The following is a 26544-nucleotide window of genomic DNA, read 5'->3' as shown; positions in this document are numbered from 1 at the left end:
AGTAGTTTCTTCCTCTTCTTGCATAACCTGTTTATGCTTGATGTTCACCAGGGTGGTATGTTTTTTTATTTTTTTGTTAGGACCTTGTTTTTATCAATTCAGGTACAGCTGAGTCTGTACATTTATGCTAGTGTTTATACAGGGCATTTGCATACACCTCTGTATTGAAGTCATTGTTGACAGTGGTAGCAGGGGGGTTGAAACTATTTATGCAATCACTTAGGAGGCTATAGTTTGCTTTGGATAAATTTCTCATCCTTTTTGCTCTTGGGAGGGTGGTCAGGTATGATCCTTACATCGAACAAGATTTATTTATGATCAGACCTTAACAGGGAGGTCAACACACAGCTGGTTGTGCAGAAACACCCTGTGCTGGTGAGTACTAAGTCCAGGATATTCAAGCCCCTTGTGGGGGTGCAGACTATCTGTTCCAGAGCATTTGTAATAACAAAGTTCAGGAACCTTAGGGTGAGCATCTTTGTGCTCACATATTCCTCCCAATCAATGGAAGGATAGTTGAAATCACCCATGACCAAGGTATTTGGCTTTATAGTTAGTGACTCAAGCAGGTCCAGGTAGGCAGAGTCGTTTTTGTGCTTCATGGTGAGGGACCTATAGATAACAATGATGTAGGTTCATAGGTTCATAGGTGGATACTAGACTAATGGCTCTGGGGTCTTTACAAGCTTGGCTCATAGAAGTGCCCTGGCATCATACAGCCTGATATTACTTCCCAGTGCCTCTATCAAGTAGAGCCACTGTAGTGATCCACAGGGTGAACTTTCTATTTCCCATCCACTCATCAAGATTTCTCTTGAAGAGGGCCAGTGAGGTGATCTTCTCGACATGTATGGGAAGTCTATTCCAGAGCATGGGTAGTCTCTGAGTTATGAACCTGTCCCTCCAGCATGTTCTGTTGATTGTGGTAATGAGGTTGAGGTCTCTGGAACATGTGGTATGGAGGGATTGGGATTTCTTTAGATGTAGCATTTCTAACAGAGCTGGGTCAGACATGGCATTGTAAGTCAAGCAGAGATCGCCTCTTAGTAGACAATATGAGACAGAGAATAGCTGGAGTTTTTTGAGTCTGTCCATGTAGAACATGTGTTTAAGGCCTAGGATCCTCTTCATGAGGTACTTTTGTGGCCTTTCCAGCTGTTACATGTATCTAGTGAGGTACATGCTAAATGGGGCATTATACTCAATGACTGGCCTAATGAGGGAAGAGTAGTGAGAGAGATGATGATCTCTTTCTTCCTGGATGCAAATCCTTGGTAATGAGATGTGCCACATAGAAGGACTTTCTGACCACAGTGGCAATGTGGTGGTTGAAGGAGCAGTTGCTGTCAACCTGTGTCCCCAGACCTCTTATAATGCCTATATGGAAGGGGGGTTTACCTACAGTTAGTTGGACTTAGAGTAGTTCTAGGGAGGAGGATTTGTCTTTAATGAAGATGTATACACCTCCACCTTTGGTTCTTTCATGCTAATTTTGAGGTTTGAATGTGTGGAAGACATTGTAGCCTTGCATGGCCCAGATGCTATCTGCAGTCTTGGACCATGTCTCTGTGACTGCATAGATATTGGCATCTTCCAAGTTAAGTACTTCCAGTGAGTGCAGTTTCCAATTTAGACTCCTAGCATTAAGGAGAATAATCTTGAGTTTGTCTTTAGTGGATTTTTTTATATCAGGAGTTTTGTTGTTATGACATTACCTAAAAAGGCACTATGGGGGAGGTAAGTACTTTGCCAATAACCAAAAGCTAAGAGGCGACAGATGAAGACCATCTCTGGCAAAGCAGTGTAATCTGTCGACCATATTTTCCTATTCTGGCAGATATTGGATCCCCCTGGACTAACACTAGAAGCTAAGCCAATTGTTAAAATCTATAATTTTTTTGTTTATATTGAGGCATCATCCTGAGTGAAGGTAGAATGCTGGTATGGGCTGGGGACATACCTCCCTGGGACACATAATCTGAGAGCTCAGTCATGTCTCTCTTCATATAGTCCAGTGAGTTACATCTCAAGTCATTCACTCCAACATGGACTATGACAGAGTCATAGTAGTACTGTTGTTGAGAGACTTGAGTGCATGTGTGATCTGATGGATCCTGGCACCTGGCACCTGGCACCTGTAATCAAGGAATCACCCGGCCAACCAAATATCAGATACATTGATAGGAAGCGTTTCTCTAAACAAACATGTGGTTGGTAATCCATAGATTAGCATCTATAATGTGTCTATCTGAAAAACAGGCAGTCCCCATGAGTCTTGTATCTGTTATATATTTGGATTGTAACAATGGTGTGTTCAAGATGACGTTTTACTCGATAGGTGCATAGATAGGTCAGAACTATGTTTGACAGCATCATTTTACAGATGGTATACAATACTGTGCACAAAGAGACAAGGAATGCTTAAAATGTCCGTTTGTTCAAAATAAGGGACACTTCTGCCCCATAGATGTAGCTAGTGGAGCACTGCAGTATTCAAATGAGACCTGCAGCCAGATATTTACAGTAGGTGCCATTTTCCATAACATGGTTGCTTAGAAATCACTTCAGTAGCAGTTAACCATCTCAACAGGGCTTACCATGCCTGTGGAAGTAGTGAACAAGGAGCAAGACTGCTAGTCAGAGGGAGGACAGGCAGTAGCAGTAGTAATCCAGGTAAGGCAGAGCTGGGTACAATATGTCATGGCACTGGCAATGAGGTGGTTGCTGCTATACAACAAACAGCTATGGCACAGACATCATAGATTAAAATGATGCATGCATTATAAAACTCAGACTATGCAATGCAATGCATTCCCTTACCCACTCATGTTAGGGGGTAAGCATGACGCAGTCATCAATATATGCAAAAGTTGGGAAGCACAAAGACAGGTTGCAGCAATACTATGTTATATGCCAAGGTCATGGGAGGTACATGTGGTAGCCATGCAGACTGGTTGACACCACATTATCTGGACATAGTGTAGAGGTGCTGTGTTAAGGATGCTGAAAATGAATGTTCTACTTGCCTGTGGCCTTGAGGCTAGATGTGGTACATGATAACAATGGGCATAGAATTACCAGAGCGTGTGTGTGTATGTATGTATGTGTGTGTGTGTGTGTGTGTGTGTGTGTGTGTGTGTGTGTGTGTGTGTGTGTGTGTGTGTGTGTGTGTGCGCCCTGTTGTAGCATCCTGTGTTGGTAGCTAGTGGATGTATGCTATCCAATACTAATATAATGGTCCTGTGTAGGCATGGATTTGCTTCTGCTAATAAGGATAGTGATGATGTAGAACTACAGAAGATAGGGTATGGAGATGTGGATTATAAGGATCATCACTGGTCATATACTTGAAAATAGGGATTGACAGGTATGGTGGCCACTATGGTTAGAGCTGTCAGGGATGCTGTCCTGGAAATTGTCTGTGTTGTCTATGTAAGCTTTCCCATTGTCCAGGTACCTCACATACATACTCTTCCATGCTCACAAATTGCAGGATGTGCAAACCCACACCACAAGACAGTTACCATTTGTCACATTGTCACTAGTGGATGCTGTGTTAGCTAACACTTCCTTAAACATAACGATCTGCTCCCGATTACTATAATATATATAAATATGCATATAATGGCTGCCACTCTATAGGCCATGCTAGTTCTGCATGTCATCCCACAGGCCATAAAGCATGCTCACTATCTCCACTACTGAGTCGGTAGAAGCTGCCAGTCCTTAGACCAGTGAGCAACTTATACACTGAGTTATGCCAAGTAATATACACAGGTCAGGGACAGACCTGTGGTAATGGCATCACCACAGATCACCATACATCTTCCTTGCAGGGTGTATATCCATAAATTAGGAAGCATAGCTCAGTAGTTTATCTTGTCTGGGAATTTTAGTGTGCCCAGAATAGGGCTGACAGTTACATAAACCCCACTGAACATTGGTAGGTATGGGGTGTTGATCTGTCCATGCTCATCTTATCATAGGTAGGGGATATTTTTGAGGCCACCAATGCTATTGTTGCTGGAAGTGCCACTGTATCATCAGACTTTTCCGCCTCCACATTGCCATCATTATCAGGAATAACAGAAATGTTGAAATCAAGCATATGCTGTTTTCTTGTGATGGACCCTCCATCAGTAGAACCTATGAATGCACAAAAACAGTATACTAGTGGAAGTTATGCAATAGTTAGAATCCACTGCACCTCTAGCATGTATACTGGTATGTGAGTGAATCTCCAAATATCATATGGATATGTACATTCCTTGTTGTGTAGGGCATTGCAGTTGCAGACCAGAGGCACCTGGATGATAGATATGCAAAAGCTTCTTGTTGAATATGTCCTGACTCTTATGCAATGCACTGCACAATATGCAAATAGACATCTAAGGTTCCCTATTGATTTATCGACAGCTTAGATTGTCGAATGTGTATTCATGACACCTAAGTGTTGAATGCTTAAAAATAGTGAATGGCCACATCATCAAATTCTTTCCTTGGGAAAGAATTTGCATGGCTGTTCTCAGGGATTTGCCTTTTCCCCAATGTAGAGTGGTCTTGGAGTTGGTATATTTAGATGGGGGGGGGGTCTGTTGGGGGGTGAAGCCCCCCACTGTGTTTGGGTGTGTTTGTTTGCAGATGGCCAGGGGAATTCTTTCCCAAGGAAATAATTTGATGATTTGACCATTCATTGTTTTTAGCTTTCGACACTTATGTATAGGTGATTTTGGATTTGACAGCCTAAGCTGTCAATGTTATGATATAGATGCACATCTAATACTAACTTGGCCCATTCTCTGCAGACACTTGTGCAATTGTCAGCTCTTACATCCGAGTGACCAATGGCTATGAGAGTCCACTACCTTTCCCTGGACAGAGATAGGAGAAACTCCACTAGCAATATGAGCTTTTTGTGTATGCATGCATGACATATGATAAAATGTGGTCAGAAAAATGTGTCTTAAACTAACTATAACCTCACCACTTTTGGATCTCTGTACAATGTGCCAACTATTTGTGAATATGTAAATATCAGTTGGCTGTCTGTAAATATGTACAGTTGTTGATAACCACTTCACACCTATTAAACTATGTAATATTTCATGGTGTCTATTACAAATATTAACTTCCATGCTATGTAAGAGTGTCAAAAGTGTAAATAACTGCTATCTCTCTCTCTCTCACTCTTACTGTCTTTTTTGAAACTTTTCTTGGACTTCCTTTGGAAGAATTGTTGTCAAGTTTCTTTTTAAGAGTTTAATACATTTTATTTGACTAGTGAGTGCAACTCTCAATGCGTATCAAATTAATACTTTGTAATGTGTCTTGAAAACTTACAGTAATAATCTCATGATGAGTTGTTTGTGCTACTTGGCTGTAGCAACTATTGCCTGGTTCATGGTTGAAATGGATCCCAGGACTATCCCACCTACTTGGTTACCAAAGCTTACGTAAATAAATAAATCAATAAACAAATAAATAAATATGTTGGTGGTCCAACTTCTGTGGTGAACAAGTCCCTGGCAATATCCCATGCCATTTTCTCAACATGCAGATTCATATCCCTTAACTGACGTTAACCCTTGTGTAGATTCCAGTTATGGACACTGACATTATTAATATGCTGTTTCCCTCCCTGGCACACCTACATCAGAAAAAAATCCTGTCCACATTGCCTTCAGCCAGAATGTGTGTGTGTGTGCAATGTGTGGTGAGGACTGGTGGTTATCTAAAAGAGAAAATTTAGTGCAGCTGTCTTAAAATCTATACATTGACTTACCCTTCTCTCAGTATAGGCTGCATTATCCCATTCAAACATGCCTGTCCTTAGGCTGTGCACTATATGCTCATGTATGACATACAAGTAGCTCATAGAACTATGGAGCTCCACAACAGAACCATTTCATAGCACCTTAGTACTGCGCAGAAGCATAGATAGTTCAACCAGCACCCTGGGCTGGTGGCTGGTACTATGAACCAGCATCCTCCCACCTCACTGAAAAGCACAAAAATAAATAAATAACTAATTAATAATAATAATAAAAAAAAAACACTTCAGTGTAATAAGATGATTGTTACATTGTATGTGACTAGCTCATTGTAGTTAGAGCTAACCTCCAAGTTCTTCCATTAAAGAGCAAACAAAAAAAATGGATTCCTTCTATTTGCACACTGACCGGGTGGCTGATGCAGAACATGCCCCAACCCTCCCCAGCCATTCAGGTCCCATTTTTATGACCTGCCCCTGACTCCCTTCAACATAATTTATTAAAAAAACAAATGCATAAATAAGAAATACCTCCTTTTGAACTATAGCAAACAGTTGCTGCTTTTTATACCCTGCCTGCATGAAGTGCTACAGAGCTCATGTTTTAGTTAAAAAAAAAGTCTTAATTTTAAACTGCAGCGAACTGCCTGCTACAAATGTAGCAAACAGTTGCTATCATTTATAGTATGCCTGCATGGAATGCTACAGCACTCAGGTTTTGGTTAAAAACATTTTTTTCCCATTTTTTTACTTTTAAATTCTTTCAAACTGCTTGCTACAATGAAGCAAGCAGTTGCTACAATTTAGATCACACACAAAGTGCTACAGCACTCAGATTTGATTTTATCAGCTTTTAAAAGCCAGTATTGCATTAGAGGTAGTGATTAGCTAATTGTGCCTCCAACACTTTGCTCCCTGGGTAGCTATCCCTTTAGCCCCACCCTAGCTACACTACTGCTGCTGCACTATGATACAGGCCACTTGATGTCCAAATTTGCATCCATGCACATAGGGCTAGCATTTTGCTCCTTGAGTGGTCCTGGCTGCTTTAGTTGTTGGGAGGAGCAGGGCTCCTGAATGTTGCCCAATGGAGAACAACATTTTCTTGTTCTTCCTTCTGAAGGACTTCTAGAAGCACCTTCTAAGTCAACTTGCTGACCCCTAGTACTATGCTGATGCCTGGCATGAGCTTGCCAGGATGATGAGTGATGCCACTAGCATTAACCTTTCTGAAGGCTGTGCCAGCATCACTGTAGTGACCTGAAATGGTGTCACATTGACATGCTTAACAACTGGAAAATTACACCGTTTCTGATGGTGGACCACAGAGGTTCTCTGTGCTCATCTGTTGTCAGTTATGCAGGCCGGCGATGACTGAGGCATACCAGCTATTTCCTTTTTATGGAAAACAACATGTTATGCTTTTTTGAATCTTGAGACTGCCAGGTTTTGGCCACCAAAGACAAGGCCTGTACATAACATCAGATGCAGAGGAGACTGATGTCTGTGTGGTTTGGCCTCTGGACCGGTATGTTCCCAACCTGTACTCTGCCCTGTCCCCATCCTTGTATTACCATGCCTTAATTATGACCACTGATACTTTGGTTGTTATCAGGTCCTCCCATCACCAAGTATGTATCCTATTTCACTATCTGCTTATTTACTGATGCTCCACCTTTTCTATCATACCATGTCTGTCTATTTCCACATTTTTATTTGCTTATATGTCATTGCTATATTCCCATTTCCCTGTATTCCTCTTGCAATCACTTATCATTATTTTCCCCAGCCTCCTTCTTCTTCTGTTTAAAAATATGAACCACTCCCACAAAAAAAGAAAATCTGTCCTCCATATATTTTTGTTATGGTTAGTCTTGTGTGCCTTCCTCTTCCTGTTATTTCCTTTTTCTTACATTCCTATCATACCCTTTCATCTCCATGTATATAATGAATTGGGTGGGCATTTATCTGCACTAACCCTGCTTGACCTGTTTGGCTCTGTTCACATGACAACAATGACATGCTTTCTTACTAAAATGACTATGCACAGCAGAGCCTTAGCTCATCCGATGCCCTGCTCAGTTCCCTAAATCAAATCACTTCTGTGTTTCTGTAACTGTAGCTGCTTGCTACAACTGTGAAAAGCACCCTGCTACATTTGCTACAATACTCTGACCTTCACACTGATGACCATGATATTCTCACGGCTTCATAAATCAATACTGGTACTGCATGACTGCACCAACAATATCTGCTAATTGTGAATCCTAAGAGATTGCACCTGGGGCAGCTGTCCTCTTCATGCTACTCAATTAAGTCAGGAGCTTCTGAAAAGTTGGTCCTCAGACTGTATCTTTTCAATCCAATTCTTTCAACATATCCTACAAAAAGACACTTTTAGATTTGCAAACACATCAATGTATATATATATATATATATATATATATATATATATATATGTTTAAGTAAAACTGAGGAAGGGTTCTTAAATACTACTGAGATTCTAAAGTTGGTAACTGGTCAGGAAGGATAGGCTTAGGATTTGCCTCTAACAAATTACAAATAATGGAGTTCAGTCTACCTAATATCAACATCAACATATTACTTAATAGAGAAACCCTACTGGAAAATGTGTCTCTAAGGATCTTGATGTTCTACTTACTTCAAACTTATCCTTTACTGAGAAGTTTAACTCTGTTTGAAACCAAGCTCTTCATGGTTAAAGCCAATGGTAAGAATTGGGTCATGTGATTAAGAATAAAATCAATAGCTCTCAAAAACCAAAACAGTCTAGTACGTTTTGGAATACAATAGATTCTGTATGCACTCTAGGGAAAACTTAAAGAACTTGGATTCAGTACTAAAAAGTATCCTTTTGTGAGAATTCTAAGCTATAGTGATTGGTGTAAAGAACTGAAATGATGTTCTATCCACTACTGTTACATGAGGGGGTAAAGCAATAGTTGCATATAACATTTATAATGAGTTCCTGCAATCTGTTTGCAACATTTTCTCATGAACTACCTTAAGATCAGACAGACATGGTAACATAAACTCCAATATACTTTATTGTCATATGAACATAAGGAGCAGATACTAAATAATTGTGGTTTCCAGGAACTGGAATAAAAATATCTATCAATATTGGACTATCACCTACTATTCCCTCCTTTAAACCAAACTTGAAACATGGATTGGGGTAATGTAGATAACATCCCATTTAAAGAATCAGTGCTCCTCAACAGAATTCAAGCTTTAACAAGAAACTATGGGAAACTATAGTCAAATGCAGGCCTCGGCAGGGTTTATGTGATGTTAAGTGCCCCAGGCATGCACGTTTGGATTAGCTTGATACCTGCCGCATGAGCCTTTATATCTTCACTTCTACCTATGATGTGGCTGCACTCATTTTATATGCTTTATGTGTGGCAATTTGTATCAAAGCATCTATGGGCCATGTCCTGCTTTGGGATCCTTGAAATCTGCTACTGAGCATTTACTTATAAATCCCAGCTGTTGTCTTGTTAAAAAAAGTTTTTTTTTTCTTTCACTGTGATTTACTTCCCTCTCCCTATAGGTATAATGAAATGCAAACATTCTGAGAGAAATATGTGTCACTCCAGATTAGCTTTCATTTAAATGTGTTTGTAGAATCACGATTCAGTGATATCCATAACCCTTTGATTTTGCCTAACTGCACTGAATAAATGACTGATCCAGAATGAACTGTCTCTAGGTTTCTTTCTTTCTTTCTTTGACCAAACCTAACCTGATGGAAAATTCTCTAACAAGTAACTTTGATCCCTAGTGGCCAGAAAATAAGAATATTTTTGCTTTACCATGGAAGCTAATGTGGCACTGGTAACTTGAACTGTGCAAAAGAAAAGGGTTCAACAGTGATACTTCTAATCAGAGACATGCCTGCCTCCCATAGCCCTTACAGGTACCCATACGATTTTAGCTTCACGTTCTTTACATTTAACAGAACACTTGTGACTCAATCAGTTCTGACTTTCAAGAATGTAGACCATGGGAAAATAGCACTCTTAGTATGTTGGAAATCAGAGACACAGTCAATTAAAAACAAATCATAAGTTTCTCCTTAAATGCTATCTATGTTGTAATTTCTTAGATTTTAAACCTGGACCAGAATCACACATCTCTCTGAAAACACTGACCACTTATTGGCCTAATATTTCTCTTCAGACTAGGGTGAGTGAGGCATTGTTGTGGTATAACAGAATCCACCTGTAGGTTCCATTTTTCTCACCAAAAGATAACTAAGGAAACTCAGCTAGGTTTGGGATGGATCTCCAAACTCTGATGGCATCCATTACTTTTCAGCAAGAATTGGCCTCATAAAACTGCCAAAAGAGATTTTTTGCTGAAACTCCATATCTAAAAAATTAGCATTAACTTATAACAGTCTTTTTGTAAATTATGTTGATGTCAGACATGCCAACTGGATCTTTACAGTAACTAAATGAATGAGCAGTCATGAGTACCTTGGCAAAATCCAGGCAATGGAACAATGTGCAAATTCCACATATAAGTTATATGGAAATCATAACAGAATCTCAAACTGATAAACCTTGAGGTAGGACTTTTCCCCCCTTCTTCTTCCAAATGGGTTAAATGACTCCTCTATCTAGCCCAAATATGATCATTTCTTACAGGGTGCAAGAGGCAGGCATCCCCAATTAGGTGGGCCCCCTACAGCCTGTTCATTTTTGCCTGGGTTGCCCAATCATTTCATTCATTCATCAGTGATAAAAGTGTCAGTTGACTGGGTACATGCCATCTTACTGTCTTGTGCAGCAGCCTTCTTCTCCACTAATGAAGCATCCTTTTCCTTAATGATGTCTCTATAAGCTCTGATGTATGCTGACTACTGCAGGATGCATTCCTCCATATGTTCACTAAACTATGTATGTATGTATGTATGTATGTATGTATGTATGTCTATTTGTAGAGTGCCAGCATGTTCTCATAGACTTATGCTTCATGGGTGAAACACTTACTGATACTGATAGGTATCATTAAAGTGGCATGGGAGAGCTGTGTCCTTTCCTCCAGGATGGATTTTCCTGCAGCAGCTGCTTACTTTAGTCCTCCCTGGCTATCTCATCTAGGTGCCTTATCCATTAATCAAACCTGGGTCATCTGGGCTATACCCATGATTTAAACTATCTCTTCTGCTGGATCTGGCAAGAGGAAGGATCTTTAAAGACTAAGCTAGACTGCTGCTTCCATCAATGCCTGGAGAACTGAAATAATGACTGTTAATGGAAGCCAGCCATGTTATGCATAATTACAACAATACAGTTTTACATCAAAAGAACATGATGCTACTTGATATAGCTTTTAAACAAAGGAAAATTAGGTTCTGAATAAATATTTTAAGGTTATAATGTTATATTTGGGTCTATATTAAATCAACGAAAATCCATTACATCGAATACCAAAACAGCGACACGTATTACTCGAACCATGAAAATACTGAACGCACTAAACCACAACATTTAAAATACCAAACGTTCATAGTTTGCCAACCCCACCACTCGCTACATACTACCTACCCAAACAAAATAAATAAACCACATACATACACTAACCAAACCCCAATCCTAACCCTAAAGTAAAGCACCAAAACTCATCTTCTAACCCTACACTAAACCGCACATACACAACTATCTATACACTTAGCTTAACCCATACCCTAACCCTAAGGTCCGTAACTACCACACACTTCCCCTATGGAGATATACCCAAACAAAATAAATAATACACATAAATACATTTAACAAAACCCTACTTCTAACACTACACTATATCTTACACACATTACCTATCTATACACTTACCTTAACCCGCACCCTAACCCTAAGGTCTGTAACTATCGCACACTTACCTTATGGAGCTATACCACAGACAGGCCAACCAAAACACTTCCACATTTCGAATTTCATGGTTTTGTACGTTTGATGATTACGTATTTTGCACAATACGTGTCGATGATTTCATATTTGCGTAAATGGAGTTTCGACAATCTAATAGGAACCGGTTATATTCTATGGCATAGCATTTGCATTACTGTTATTTACAAAGAGAGATAAAAAAAGGAAATGAAAGACGCAAAGAAGAAAAGAAAGATAACAAAGGATGGTACCACTTAGAATCTTGTTAGACTCAAAAAATGTCTAAATAATCACAAGCTGACATATATGTAAGGTCTTTGTACCAGAACAGCTTTAACAAGAAAAACAAATACTGAACTGATGACAGAAGTTAATAAATGCACAGAAGAGAAGTGGAGGGCTATTCCTTCCAAAACAATCCAGACAAGAGACTATTCCATCCTTTTAGGAAAAAGATAGTAGACCATCTCACCAGAACCTACCACATTCTTTATTATAAAAGGCTACTGTTCTGTCTTCCAACCTAGTTATGCAACTGAAGTCCAATAAGTTTTAAATGTTTCTCAACTTGTGATAACAAAGCATATTCTGTTAATTACTAGGAATGTGTAATAAGCAAAGATACACATCTATGGTCTTTCAGTAATATTACTTAAGCAGACTTGTTTGGTATATTGTAATGTTTCTTCTGTGTGCTCATTGAAATGAAAATCCATCTATTTTTTATATAATGTTTCTCTGAAAATTGTGATATATAATATTTATATAAACTATTGTAGTCTTTCATATTGTACATTTCTGACAATTACGTTCTTGCTGTAGAAGTCTTAATAATGCATTTGTATTCTGTTTGCTTCTGTTGTTCTTAAGTCATGTCCATTAAGTATCTCAGTGTCAATCTACTTACCTGTTAATAAACCAATAAATAAATAAATACATCAATAAAATATGACTAGAACTATTTAGCGCTAGCGAGAAAACAGTTCCTAAAGTAAAAAAAAAAAAAAAAGTTAATTTACATGCAGTATTGCATTAAAAACAGAAGTAAATCTGTAAACTGGCTGACCCTACAGCACCCTTATTTTATGGTGCTACATTTACTGCAAGAACTGTACTGTGATGAACAATCCATAGAGCTTTTAAAGTGTTTCTATGTTTTAAACAAAACCCTTGTGAAATCTAAACAAAATGTAATGCTCCATGGTCTGACAACTCAACTTTATTTTCTCTTGGGAACACCGAAGGAAGGTATTTCATAAATTCATCTGAGCACTTTAAAAAACTCATAAGAGAAATCTCTGAGACTCAAGCATCAATTTAAAGAAACATTTAAAAGTAAAAGATTTCATTTGGGTGGAGAACCCCATATTAAAACATGATGAACTTACTTTTCTGGGATACGAATTGCTAAGATGGCAGTCTAACTTCCTTTAAGTACCAGGACATCAAGCGGCACATCAGCGAACATATGATGTAGAATGTCCTCCTCCACAGCCATCCAGGGTATAAGCAGCAGAACATTATGTAAGCATATACACAGCATGAAACATACTGCATGACCACCTACTAGAAGAAGAAGGATAGAAATTAAATAATTGCAAACATAACTGTCCTAAGCAGCACAAAGTCAAAGGGCCATATCTCATAACCATGGAGCACAAATGCAAAGTCAAGCACAAAGTCACATTCAAAGTGCTTGGATGCCTCTTCAGTCATATTATTGAATGGATCAACAGCTCCATTTGCTCACAAAAAAAGAGCATTACAGGATCCAAATACTGACATAGGCTTCTACAGTCTGTTACGGGATCCTCTATACCAGCCAACAGCTCACTAGCAGTGGCTGCAATCTTCTGTGCAGACTCTTTTTCCACCTTGCTATCTTGTAGGATGTTAATGTTGATGTTTTTTGCTGATATCTTGGATTGTCATGGATGAGGACATTAAACCTCATTTGTTCACTGATCTACCATTTGATGTTCTGGGACTTGATCCGAAGTTACCAAGCCAGTTACGATGACTTATTTGCAGGGAGAGGGGAAAGAAAGTAGATGAGATATCAGTGAGCAAGAAGGGAATCACTTATACGAAGAATGATATAGAGTATAAAACCTTCTGCCTCATTACTCTATGTTCGCTTGATTGTGTGTGCAAATTTGAAGAATTACCCAATAAATATTAAGATGGCAACTGCAAAAGTACTGCAAAGTGTGAGCTGAACTGTGCTTTAGATTTATGCATGTGAGGTTATGAAGGACTCATTAACTCTTCAATGCCCCTGTATCCGTATATAGATGCACACTAATCATTTCAGAACTGATGCGGAAGAAAAATGTTTTTGATACTTTTTACCAAACCTCTCTTTTAATTGCTCACTAATTTAACTGAAACTTAATCTATAGCTCTGTGTCTGCTTCATCATATATTATTTTGCTGCCAGTTATCTGATCCAGGTAAGCACAATAAAGAAAGACAGCTTGTACCTTTTTAAGTGTTGTCCTCCTTACTAGCCCAAAAGAAACATTTGTACTGGAACAAATCTAATTAGTAAGCAATTCACTAATGGCTGTTTCATGGGAAAATGGACAAAATGCTTTTTTCAAATGAAATCTCTCATTACAAGCAATAATGTTAAATTGCAACATACTCTATATTATGTTATATAAAAAGAAACCAATAAATGAACTGCTAAGCTCTTACTGTATACCAGATAAGACTATGTAGTATGTGTCTATCAAAGCTGCATGCCAGTAAGCTTTGACGTAGGACTTAATCAGCTTACTTCAAGGGAATTGTACAAATATAACAGATTATCCTACTCTGAAATCTAGTTTGTCATTATTTTTCTTGCAATTTGTCATATATTTAGGTCAGATCTTCAAATACAGTTTTAAATTATATGAGAAAAAACTGAATATATGACAGCAAATGAATTTCAAGTTAGTACAGAAAAAAAATGATAAAATTGTAAGAATGATGCAGTATGTCTATCGAACACAACATTTTATTGAAATATAACTTTACTATCTCTGTTTGAAGCCTTCCAGGGAGGAAAAAAAGCCATGTATTATAAAATGTACTGTTAAATACGAACAAAAATACTCTAGCAAATAAAAATCAGGCAGTCAAGAAATTAAAACACAAAGACACATTTAACCCCTTAGAGCAGTTAATATTAATATTCAAAATATATGTAATCTCTTTGTATTTAATCATGTGTTTTATACTTTTATTTAAACTGTTTTATGTTAGTAAGATGTTATATGTTCAAGTTATGAATACCAAGAAATGAATCTCTATAGCATAGTGAAGCAAGTTTGAAAGCTAACTCTTGACATCCATGTCAAGAAAATATACGGCATTAAAACAGGGCATCCCCAATCATAAATCTTTATAATATCCAGAGTTTAAGCTGTTATGATGTTCTACTATTGATAGGATTAAAATGTAGGATGCTGGAGTGTTTGCAGCTTTTAAAGCCAGTAGTCAGTATCTAAATTCTCCTCTGATGAATGTAAGTTTTTTAAAGTTGTTAGACACTTCACTCAGCCAGTTTTTTTTTTTTTTTTTTTTTTTTTTTTTTTTTGGTAATGAGGGAATGTATTACAGCTGTTAAGCTGTTCACCTTCTTATTGCTGCACTTTGATGCCTGTCATTGGACGTCATTATGTTCTAGCATGAGTCTGAGTAAATTAAATTTAATACTCATGCTATGCATGATATGAATTGTGCTTTAGATTTATGCATGTGAAGGTGTATAACAAATCTTTAAGGGCATTTCTGACACCACAAAAGTGCTTAGCAAAGTTATTTGTGGATTCACCATATAGTCACAACACTCAGTGTACTACAAGCATATATCCAGCAAGCCAGTTATTTTTTCCCCTACAACAAGAAACCTAGGGGCTCTTAGTCATCATAGTCATCACATTACACTGACTGCTTTTATACACATTAGCCATATAAAAGTTCTGCTCCATTTAGACACTGTGCATTTATATAGAGTAATTGTACTCCTGGTTTTATAAGCAGAATTTTCATGTCACAATTTCTATACCTTTGTTATTATTAACTTGCAAATGTGCAATAATGAATGTCATTAATTATTGAAGGAACCACATAGTAAATCTAACTCCTGGTTTTGCTACTGCCCCCTTTGTCATTTGGCTTAAAAAGTGCAGATGGCAAGCTGCTGGCTTGTCTCAAGGCCTCCATATCAGTCACATGAAATACAGCAGCAGATGAAATGTAGTGACAGAAGTCATGATCTGTGCATCCCAATCATTGTACAGAACAGAGAGTTCCATATGCTGTGCTCTAACATTGGAAGAACAAGCAGTAAGGGTTACAAGGATGCCCTTTGTGCTGAATGGCTACTGAGTTTATCAGCACACGTGTAATTGGTCCTAACCTGGAAGTGAACAATAAGAAGTGGTGTCAAGTCTGATGTCAGGTAGGTGTCAAATAAAAGACAGTTGTACATCCAGCTCTGTCATCTATTTGGCCAACATTGTTAGATTCAAGGTGAGGTGCTTTTAACCAACCCACTACCAATATTCTGTGACAAAGTGAGTGAACAGAGACCCATAAAAACAATTCAGAAAGAAGCAGTGTCATTTTAATATTGCAATTCTATGAACTATGAACTATGAGCAAATGTACCAAATCAACAATGATAACCAAGACAATTTGTACTAAATGCTTTGCTATTGGCCCAGCTAAACCTGCTGTTTAGTGACAAAAGTCTTGTTGCAACAGAGATTTTTCTCAGTGTACCATGATATAGTGGAATGGTGGACTAATGGATGTTCTTATTCACAAAATGAAATAAAAGAAAAATAAATGCATCACTCCATTATAAAACTGCCATATTCAAGAAATAAAATATGCTTATGTAAAATGTTTCCAACTACACATCATGTGACTACAACCAATTATGTACTGTAGTGGATGTAGCAGTCATCAATAATCATGGTCCCTGCATTGTCAATATTGTATCTCTCGGAAAACAACGTCAAGTAAACAAAACTGATGTCATGCAAAATAATATGCCAGTATTGTACTAATTACAAACATGGATCTAAAAAGTCTGTCCTTTCCAGAGACGTTGTGTCACAAATTAAGCATTTTGCCACTAAATAAAATCTTTCCCTGTTTCTGAATCCTTTTCTTATTTCCCTTGACATCCTCTCACAGTCATGTTTCTCAAACAGGTGCCCTTCAGTGTATTATGAATGTGCTGAAAATGTCTACCCAAGAAGAGATGTCCTGAAGGTGAAGACAATGCCCCAATAACCGCTACACTGTGACCACCATCATTTCTTCATTTAGTTATCCATATTGTATTACTGGTAAGTTATCAAATATTCTACTTGTGAACTTGAACCAAACACTCTCCTAATGGGTAAAATTCTCCAGAAATGTCTTCCACTGTACAAGGTTTACTTTCATGCCCTGACTGGATATAGATGATGTCATCCCTCTCATTATATGGGGGACTCCCTTTTCTTCTTCTTTTTCTTCTTCTTCTTCTTCTAAAGTGGCCATCAACAGAATACATCAAACTGACTACTAACAGGAATACATCAAACTAATGTCTGTCATATTTCCCTAGATTCATTTTCCCATATTAAAAATAGCAGAAATATCAAAATGTGCACGTGAAGCTCAATGGCAGCTCATAGCTTTAATCTTCTGTCTTTGCTTTCAAGCTTTGTTAATTAAACAAAGCAGCCCCTAAACTGCTTTAACATATTCAGACAAACTGAATAGCTCAAGTCTATCAATTTCTCGTACTCTCTCACCCTCAGCGTAATCTGAGCTACCTCCCTATACCAGCATCATGTAATGTCTAGGTCAGTGCTGTTTTGGAGACATTGCCTGTGTTTTTGTAATTTGTATCTAAAATGGGCAAAGTTTTCATTTTATTTTATGTTTACTTTACTGTTAATGGGATATATAGTCACTATTTGCTTCATTATTATTAGTCTGGATTTGTGGCCAGAGCTTGTTTTTGATAGACTAGAATGTTTTTATGTGTATGTGTACGTGCTTGTATGAGTGTATGTGCTTGTGTGTATATATGAGTGTGTGTGTGTGTGTGTGTGTGTGTGTGTGTGTGTGTGTGTGTGTGTGTGTGTGTGTGTGTGTGTATGTGTGTGTGTGTGTTTTAGGTAAGAAAGGCTTCACCCCCAGATCTGATGTGTTTGTGTATGTGGTTCAGACTTCTTTTCTTTTAGTGGTGGGATATTTATTTATGTATATTTGCAGGAAAGCATGTCTTTTTTTCACACTTCTTTGCAAAGCAAAAAAGAAAAAAAATGATCACTGCAAATTAAATATGTCTCATTTTGAGAATAGTTGGAATCAGAACAAGTTTTGCATTAATGCTATTGGTCTGTCATCCAACTTTATTTTAAAGTTTTCCAAACTTGTTTCGTTAAAATATTAACATATCTGGAAATAAAAGAGACTGTGATCATATTTATTGTCAGCATAAGACAAATTCTATATAACAGATACATAATATTGATGATTGTGTGGACAACTGAATATTGAATGACTTTAAAAACTCTCAGTATCCTGATGTCTTTATTTATTTGATGCTATTCATTTTGTAAATCTGAAGATATTATTTCTATGTCTCTTTTTTACTTATCAGACAGTATAGTCTTATTTTTAAAACATTTCTTATGCTTTAGAAGTATAAGATGTACACATTTGACAATCATACAACCTCACAGTGGTCATTTTAATGTGACTTACCTTTGATAAAAAAAGAAAAGATATAACTGATTTTTACATACTTTGTCAAAAGAAACAGATAAAAATAAAGGTATCAATAAAATGAAATAATTATTCATTCAGTGTTTTATGATGATTGATATGGTATTCATATTGCAACTGCTACTGTAACATAAAATATTTGCAATGCACAAAACTCCACTTTTTAGCAACGCATTTAAGAAGAAGACAACATTGTTAAGCACATTTCCAATGTAATAAACATGTATGATGATGCTTGCTATGTGGTTTTGGAGTTAGTGAGAACTAACTTCATGCAAGAGCATAAACAATGACCACCACAGAGCAGTGTCATGAAACTCAAACAGCTTTAAAAGTTGTAATATACTTTGGGCTAACAATGTCTGTGTGTGTGTGTGTGGGGGGGGGGGGGTCAGCAAAAAGTGCATTACAGATTTTAAAGTTGTTACTGAATCAGATGCATTTTTATGTCTACTGTCTATAATGCAGGCAAAGAGTATTACAAATTTCAAAGCTGTTAAATACATATGACTCCAGTTTTTTTTTCCTCTTTTTCCTCTTTCTTCATTGTTCATTGTTATATATTATAGTGGATAAAACTCTTTGTATGGTTTACAGCTTTCAGAGATGAAAATAATTGACTTTCTTCTCTGTCTCTCTCACTATAACTGATAATGCAGAGGCAGATAAAGCTGCATTTATTGCAAATCATTACAATCCAGCCTCATGCAGCATATAATAAGATTTATACATTGTGCTTTGTTTCACTCTGCTTGCAAGGTAAATTCTCTGGCATCACTTTTTGAGAATATAACTTAGACATGATTGGAGGCCATACATAATTCACACATGCATCATTAGACCATAAGGGAACTACCAAGGACAAGAGCAAAAAATTGATGTTAGCCAAAAAGTATAGATAGATGTTTACAGAAAGTTGTGAAATTGGAAAAACAAATATTATTTGTATGTTCTTTTATTTCACATGATATCTAGTTTCATTTGTTAGGTACTCTAGCTTCCAAATCAATAGCGGTACAAAAAATACCAAAAGGTGATGCTTCTCTTTAACTGGACAAGATGTCAGTTTTGTTTAAATGGACAACCCCTTTCAGTGATGATTAATGGAAAGGCATGACCTACATAGTAATTTTTAGACAAAATGTCCAGTTATGCTGTGGAAATGTCTACACAGACAGTATTTCAAGATCTGCTATATGTGTGTGTGAATATCTAACTATATATATATATATATATATATATATATATATATATATATATATGTGTGTGTGTGTTGCTCTCTCTCTCTCTCTCTCTATATATATATATATATACATATATATATATATATATATATATATGTGTATATATACAGATATAGATATATATTTATTTATTTATTTGCAGTTTGTTAACCGGGAAAGTCCATTGGGCCAAAATGAGCCCGTTTTCAATGGAGGCCCTGGGAGAAAACCTCCATATACAATTATTACAAAGCTAATCATCTAATTACAGTACTTTATGGCCTTTACTTTCATAATAATAACTATGCAAGACAGAATTGTTATAACAAAATGACAGTTGTTCACTTTTATTCATAGAAAAAAAGGATTAGAATAGATTGCATAATATTACCTGTATCTGTCATGCACTTTTTTTATGTGATATATTTTTCATGACTTCTTCTTCTTCTTCTTTTGGCTTTTCCAGGTTAGGGGTCACCACAGCAGATCATCTGTCTGCTCATGATTGGCAATGGAGTTTTACAGTGTCGAGTTGCCAGCCCGGCAACCAACCTTCCACAGAAGGCACACACACAAACAAAAAAAGGCCAATTTAGATGTCCAATCCACCTGCAGCATGTCTTTGGGATGTGGGAGGAAACCGGAGCAGCCGGAGAAAACCCACGCAACCACAGGGAGGACATGCAGACTCCGCACAGTAGACACCCCAGCCGAGAATCGAACCGGAGAATCTCTTGCTGTGAGGCGACAATGCTAACCACTGCACCATCTTGGCTGCCCTATATTTTTCATGACTGATGAATAAATTACTATTTTTTTCAAAATGGCATAGCAGTTCAGAATGTTAAGGCGTTACTTAAAATGTAGTACCAGACTACTGATAGAAATATTAACTACCTGCAACTGATATATTGTAAATATAACTGTCTTCCTCATCCTCTTCATTCCTTCTTAAAACATAATGATCAGGTATAATATAGTCTATCTCTCTCTCTTTCTCTCTCTCTAGCTTGCCATCATTGTCGTATTACATTGAACTAGGACAGACATTTCTCCCCCTTGTAGGATTCTACACAACAGCTCACATATATGGGACTCCTTCCATCCTTCTTTCCCTCATTGTAGTAATGGGTGTTGAGTGTCCTGTCTAGCCTAAGCCTTATCCCATTCCACCACCATTTGTAAAATCACATATTAAAACAAGCATGTAGGTCAAATCCATTCTATTTGCCCTCCTCAGTTGTTACATCTCCCAAAGCATTGTAAGACACTGAAACCAAGTCTTTCTTCAGTACTCATAATCCTGGAACATGTGAAGCTAATTTAAAGTCCCACTTATCTACCTGCCTTCCAAGTGTCATCGTTCATGTACTGACAATGGTAAGTAAAGACACTGTTCATCATTCCCACTGACCATATCTATTAAAATACCACTAGTGACTCCCTACATACAGAACTACTATAGTCTTGTATAATGACCATGTATAAGCAGTCATTTCCAATATCCATGATGTTAGGTTTGCATTTAGTGAGACCTACACTTTCTGTTTCATCCAGGAAACTGATATTTATGAGCTTACTGGCTTAGTGAGACAGTGAAAGTCTCACTAAATATAAATGTAATGCAACCAGTAAAGTAGTTTTTATGAAATCAATGCAGTCTATTATGTACAAGCAAACATAATCCAAGTTATTCAAAGAAACATAAAAATATTGTGGTTTCACTCACAACACATCAGTACCTTAAGCAAACAACAAGCCTCTGAATGTAAGTCTTTCTGGAATTTTTCAGGAAAAATAATTTCCAGTGTTTTCTCTTAAGTCCTATGTTACTGTTGATGATGCTTTTTCCTAGAATGACTGCACTGGTCACTGAATTTCTTTAACAAAAGGCTACAGGATTCAATTTGCACCACTTTAGCATATAATTTGTAATATTCTAGAAGCATACCAATTAGTATGTTTTTCAGAGGTTAGAACTTTTACAGATGATACCATATTACTAACACTAGTACAAAATCTAGCAATCTGACCCTTTTTCTCACATTTAAGCAGACAGTACCTACAACTCTTACTTTTTGTTTGTTACTAGCGTTTGTAAAACATTTTACTACTTTCAGATTGCTTTTGTGGCATAGCGTTCTTTCTACCAGCACAACAAAATGTTCAGTCATTAAGGCCAGTTAGACACACACACTTTCTTAAAACAGTAGGTAAAGACTATTTCAAATTGTCAGCTATTATTTTGATTTTTTTTCTTAGTATTTTGAACCACTGGATCTAACGATTCTTTAATGATATACTTTACATTACTTAATTGATAGAATACCTTTTCCTTATGAGAAAATGTTTAAATGTGAAACTTTTTGCTTGTGTCTCTTAGGCAATAGCAGATCTGAGAAAGAAAACCTTTTTTTTCTTTATTATATTCCTGCTAATCATGCTGATGAAGGTGTCTGGGGTTCTTCAGTCAAGTCTGCTAAGAGGTGTCTGGCCCAGCCGCACACTGTATGAAGCTGATAAGTTACATCTCTATGTCCTCCTAGTAGTCAGTTGTTTTCATTGTGGTGCCATCCTTCCGGTAGCCAATGATCTGAAGTGACTACTCTACCATCAGCATCTTGGAATACAGATTCATTCAAAATAGCTCTCAAAAAATGTCAAAGCACACCACAAGATTATTTCTTTTTTTAGAATAATTGAACTGACCTTGGCAGTGATATTTATCAGAAAATATCTATTGCCTAATGTCAGTATAGTTTATATTTTCAACCATTTTGGAAAACTAACGGAACACTGATCTTAAAAAAAAGTGCAGTTTGTCATGTCAAGAAAACGCCAAAGCAGACTCTTCTAAGCAAACATAAAATGATTATGTGGTTTAGACAGTAAAATAGCAATACCTGAAATCAACTTCAATGTGCTAGGAACTGTCTAAAAAAGAAATCCCTTCTGGAGTTCTGAGAAACATTTTGAGCCTTGTTTGTCAAGACCTCTTTCAGTCTAGATGATGACTTCATACAGACTCACTACTCTTGTCAATGAGCTTCCTTCACAGACAGCAAGCTTTCTCTGCCTGGGCCTTTCCTTATCCTTCATTTTATCCACCTTTAAATGCTTCATTCGACCATGGTCCTGCCTAACACAAAAGGTTGCTTTGCATTTTTAAGCAATGTTCACACTGATAGAGCAGAAAAGTTCCTACTTAAAGAAGTACAATAATTTAACATAACATTTGTTAACCCAGAATAACCGTTCTTAACGGCAAGCAGCAGCACTATTTTCTTAAACACTGTACCAGTGTTAACAAATATTTACTATAATTTGGTCACATATACTTTTCGAACAGGTGAAAGAAACAATACTGTGCTTCTAGATATGTAATAATGATATGTATGCATGCATGTATACATACATACAAATATTTATTTATTTATTTTATTTATCATTTGTTGACCGGGAATGTCCGACTAGGTTCCACAGAGCCTGTTTTCAGCGGAGGCCCGGGGAGAAATGCTCCAGATGCATGTCTTTGGAATGTGGGAGGAAACCAGAGTACCCGGAGGAAACCCACGCGAACACAGGGAGAACATGCAAACTCCACACAGAAGGCACCCCAGCCAAGAATCGAACTGGAGAACCTCTTGCTGTGAGGCAACAATGTTAACCACTGCACCACTGTGCCGCCCAATATTTCAAGCACAGGCATTAATGCCAATCTAGTTTGCCAATATACCAAAGCACTTATTCCCATAATAAGTATCCAAGTTGTTCTTAAAAAATATCTAAACTAGTACTTGCTTTAATGTAACTTGGTAATCTGTTCCATGCATGAGCTACTCTGTCAGAGAACCAATTAGTGCACTTCACATTCCTATAGAATCTTCTACACAGGTTGTCTGATGATTCTCTAGTACTTTTTGTTAACCTCAAAAATTTCCTAGAGGTAGTTGTCACTAAATGCCCTATATACCTGAATATGATCTCATCTTAGGCATCTATAAGAGACACTGTACAAGTTCAGATATTTTAGTCTTTCATAATAACTTAAATTTTCACATACATGGATACTCTTGGTATATTTACGTTGTACTCTTTCCAGTTTACTCATGCTTGTTTTCTTATAGGGTTTCCATATTGTTGTTCCATACTGAAGTTTGGGTCTAATGTAACTAACAAACAATGACTTCATTATTTTTGATTTCCTAGACTTTATAAACCTTTTTATACAACCTATAGTTTTATAACTATCATTAACCAATTGGTTGATATGATTACAAAAACTCGTAGCTGAATTTATCCGTATACACCCAGGTTCTTATATGAGTCTACAGTTACAATCACCGTGTACGTTATTAAATATTGACCTTTCAATTTATGCCTACCAAATCTCATATTCTTAGTTTTTGATGTATTTATCAGCATATTTTTCTCCTGTGCCCAAATGGTCAAGTTAGTTATTTTGCAGACATACCTTATCTGTAACACATGTAATCAGTTTACCAAATTTCAGGTCGTCAACATATAGACTGTAGAACACCTCAGATAAAAAAGTAAGGTCTGAAAGATACAATCTAAACAAGTAAGGGCCTAGGACAGAGCCCTGTGGGACACTCTGACTGTAACCAAGGATTGTGCTTGTCCAGTTGCTGTATGATACTTGCCATATCCTGTTTGTAAGCCATTCAGCTACCGATCTTATCAAGAGCACATCAATACCTAGTTGTATTAATTTATTGATCAGTGTTATGTGTATGACCCTGTCAAATGCTGAAATTAAATCTATATAAATTATATCACAGCACAATTATTCATTGATAGCTGTCATTATATTGTTATAGAACATCATGTTACAGGTGGTAATAGATCTGTTTTCAACATATGCATACTGATATATGGTTTCAAGTCCCAACCTATACGGTTCTGACATTAACTTAACCAATATTACCTTCTCCATTATTTTTCCAGAACATGAAAGTAGACATAAGGGTCTATATGATTCTGGGTTTATCCTACTCCCTTTTCTTTAAAGACAGGTTTAATAAGTGCATGTCTCCAATCTTGAGGAATCCCCCCATATTTATATTACCTAGTGAATAAAAATTTAATGGTACTGTAAGTTCTTGCTGAAGTGTTCTCAGGTCATTGTTACTAATTCTGTCTCCTCCCTGCATTTCATTTGGATCCAGTTTGCACAGTTCTTTTTCAATATAATCTAATGTGATTCCAGTATCTCGGGTTACCTGGATGTCACTAGGACAACTTATCACCCCTTTTGTGGAGCCAAACTGTTTCGCATAAGATTTTGTAAATATGTCTATAATATGTTGTGCCTGGAAATACATTTTAGAATCTGCGCACACTATCAATTTGTGTGTCTTTACTCCTTTCACATCATGTCAGTTTGTGTGTCTTTATTCCTTCCAGATCTTATGTATGTATAAAAAAGTTTCTGTTTCCTGTTATACTCAATATCTTTATATAAATTTTCTTCAAAATGTTCTTGATCTTGTCTCACACTATGCTTAATCTGTTTGTCCAGCTTGTTTATTTCAGTTTTCAAAGTTGTAGTTCAACCTCTCTTACATTTCGTATATTTTTTGTCTCTCACCATAATCAGATATCTTGTTCGTATGGAAATATATCCACCTGATGCTGCATGGCTAGATCCTGATGTTAAACATTTTTTTTATTTTTTTTGCACCCAAACAATTTCTCTTTCAAAACTTTTTACATTCCACTGAACAACTCACTCCAGTTAGTTTTCGATAGTGACTGTTTTGCTTCCATATAATCTGTAATTAACCTTCTGTGCAGTGGCGTAGATTTCAGTTTGGCAGAATTAGCTAGCAACAAATTAATCTTTATAACCCCATGATCACTGCACATCAATGGTGGCAAAACTTAACTTGGCTTGAAGTTACAGTAATTTCATTCAGAACACAATGTTTAGTATGTTTTGTCCCCTGGTAGTTTTTTTTACAATCTGAAGCAATTGTTGTTCCTGAATATACGCTGTGAATAATTTCCTTACTAGCGTTATAGAATCAATATTATTCCATATTATTCCAGTCTATTTCTGGTAATTTAACTCCCCAGCTAATATTATTCTTCCCTCCTGTGTTTCATGCAAGAAATGTATGAATTCCTCTAGGTCATCTACACTTGACTTTGGTGGTCTATATACTCCAACAACTGTTATATGTTCCAGGGTTGTCTTCATTGTCACAGTTATACAGTCTATTGTATTGGTGTTATCACTGAACATGTAATAATCACAGGTCTCATAGCAATCTTTAATTGCTAACATAACATAATTCAGTATTTTGAAATTCAGCATTGTAAGCTTTCAGTGTAATGAGACTCAGTCAGATGAGTTTTCATTATTTTGAAAATTATGTATTGAGGTTCCAGTCAAATTAAATTCAGTATTTTGAGTTTTCAGTCATGTGAAGTAGACTTATCATGTATATACATTATATATATATATATATATATATATATATATATGTGTATATATATATATATATATATATATATATATATATATATATATATATACATATATATATATATATATATATATATATATATATATATATATTATATATTTATACACACACAAGCACATATACACACAGATTATATAGACATATATAAATGTATATAAATGTATGGCTATGTTTGTATAAAAAATAAAAATCTAATCTTTCTCTCTCTCTTTCTCTATATATGTGTATATGTATCATGAATGACTGACATGTTAAATAATTGAAAAACAAAACCGTGATCAAAATGTCAACCATTCATAATATCAAGAAGACAAATAACCAAGACTTGGTACATA

Source organism: Protopterus annectens, chromosome 5.part0, assembly GCF_019279795.1.
Source record: "Protopterus annectens isolate FY-2018-M chromosome 5.part0, PAN1.0, whole genome shotgun sequence".
Classification (NCBI taxonomy): Eukaryota; Metazoa; Chordata; order Ceratodontiformes; family Protopteridae; genus Protopterus; species Protopterus annectens.
The sequence above is the reverse complement of the archived record's forward strand: the minus strand, read 5'-3'. Positions refer to the sequence as shown.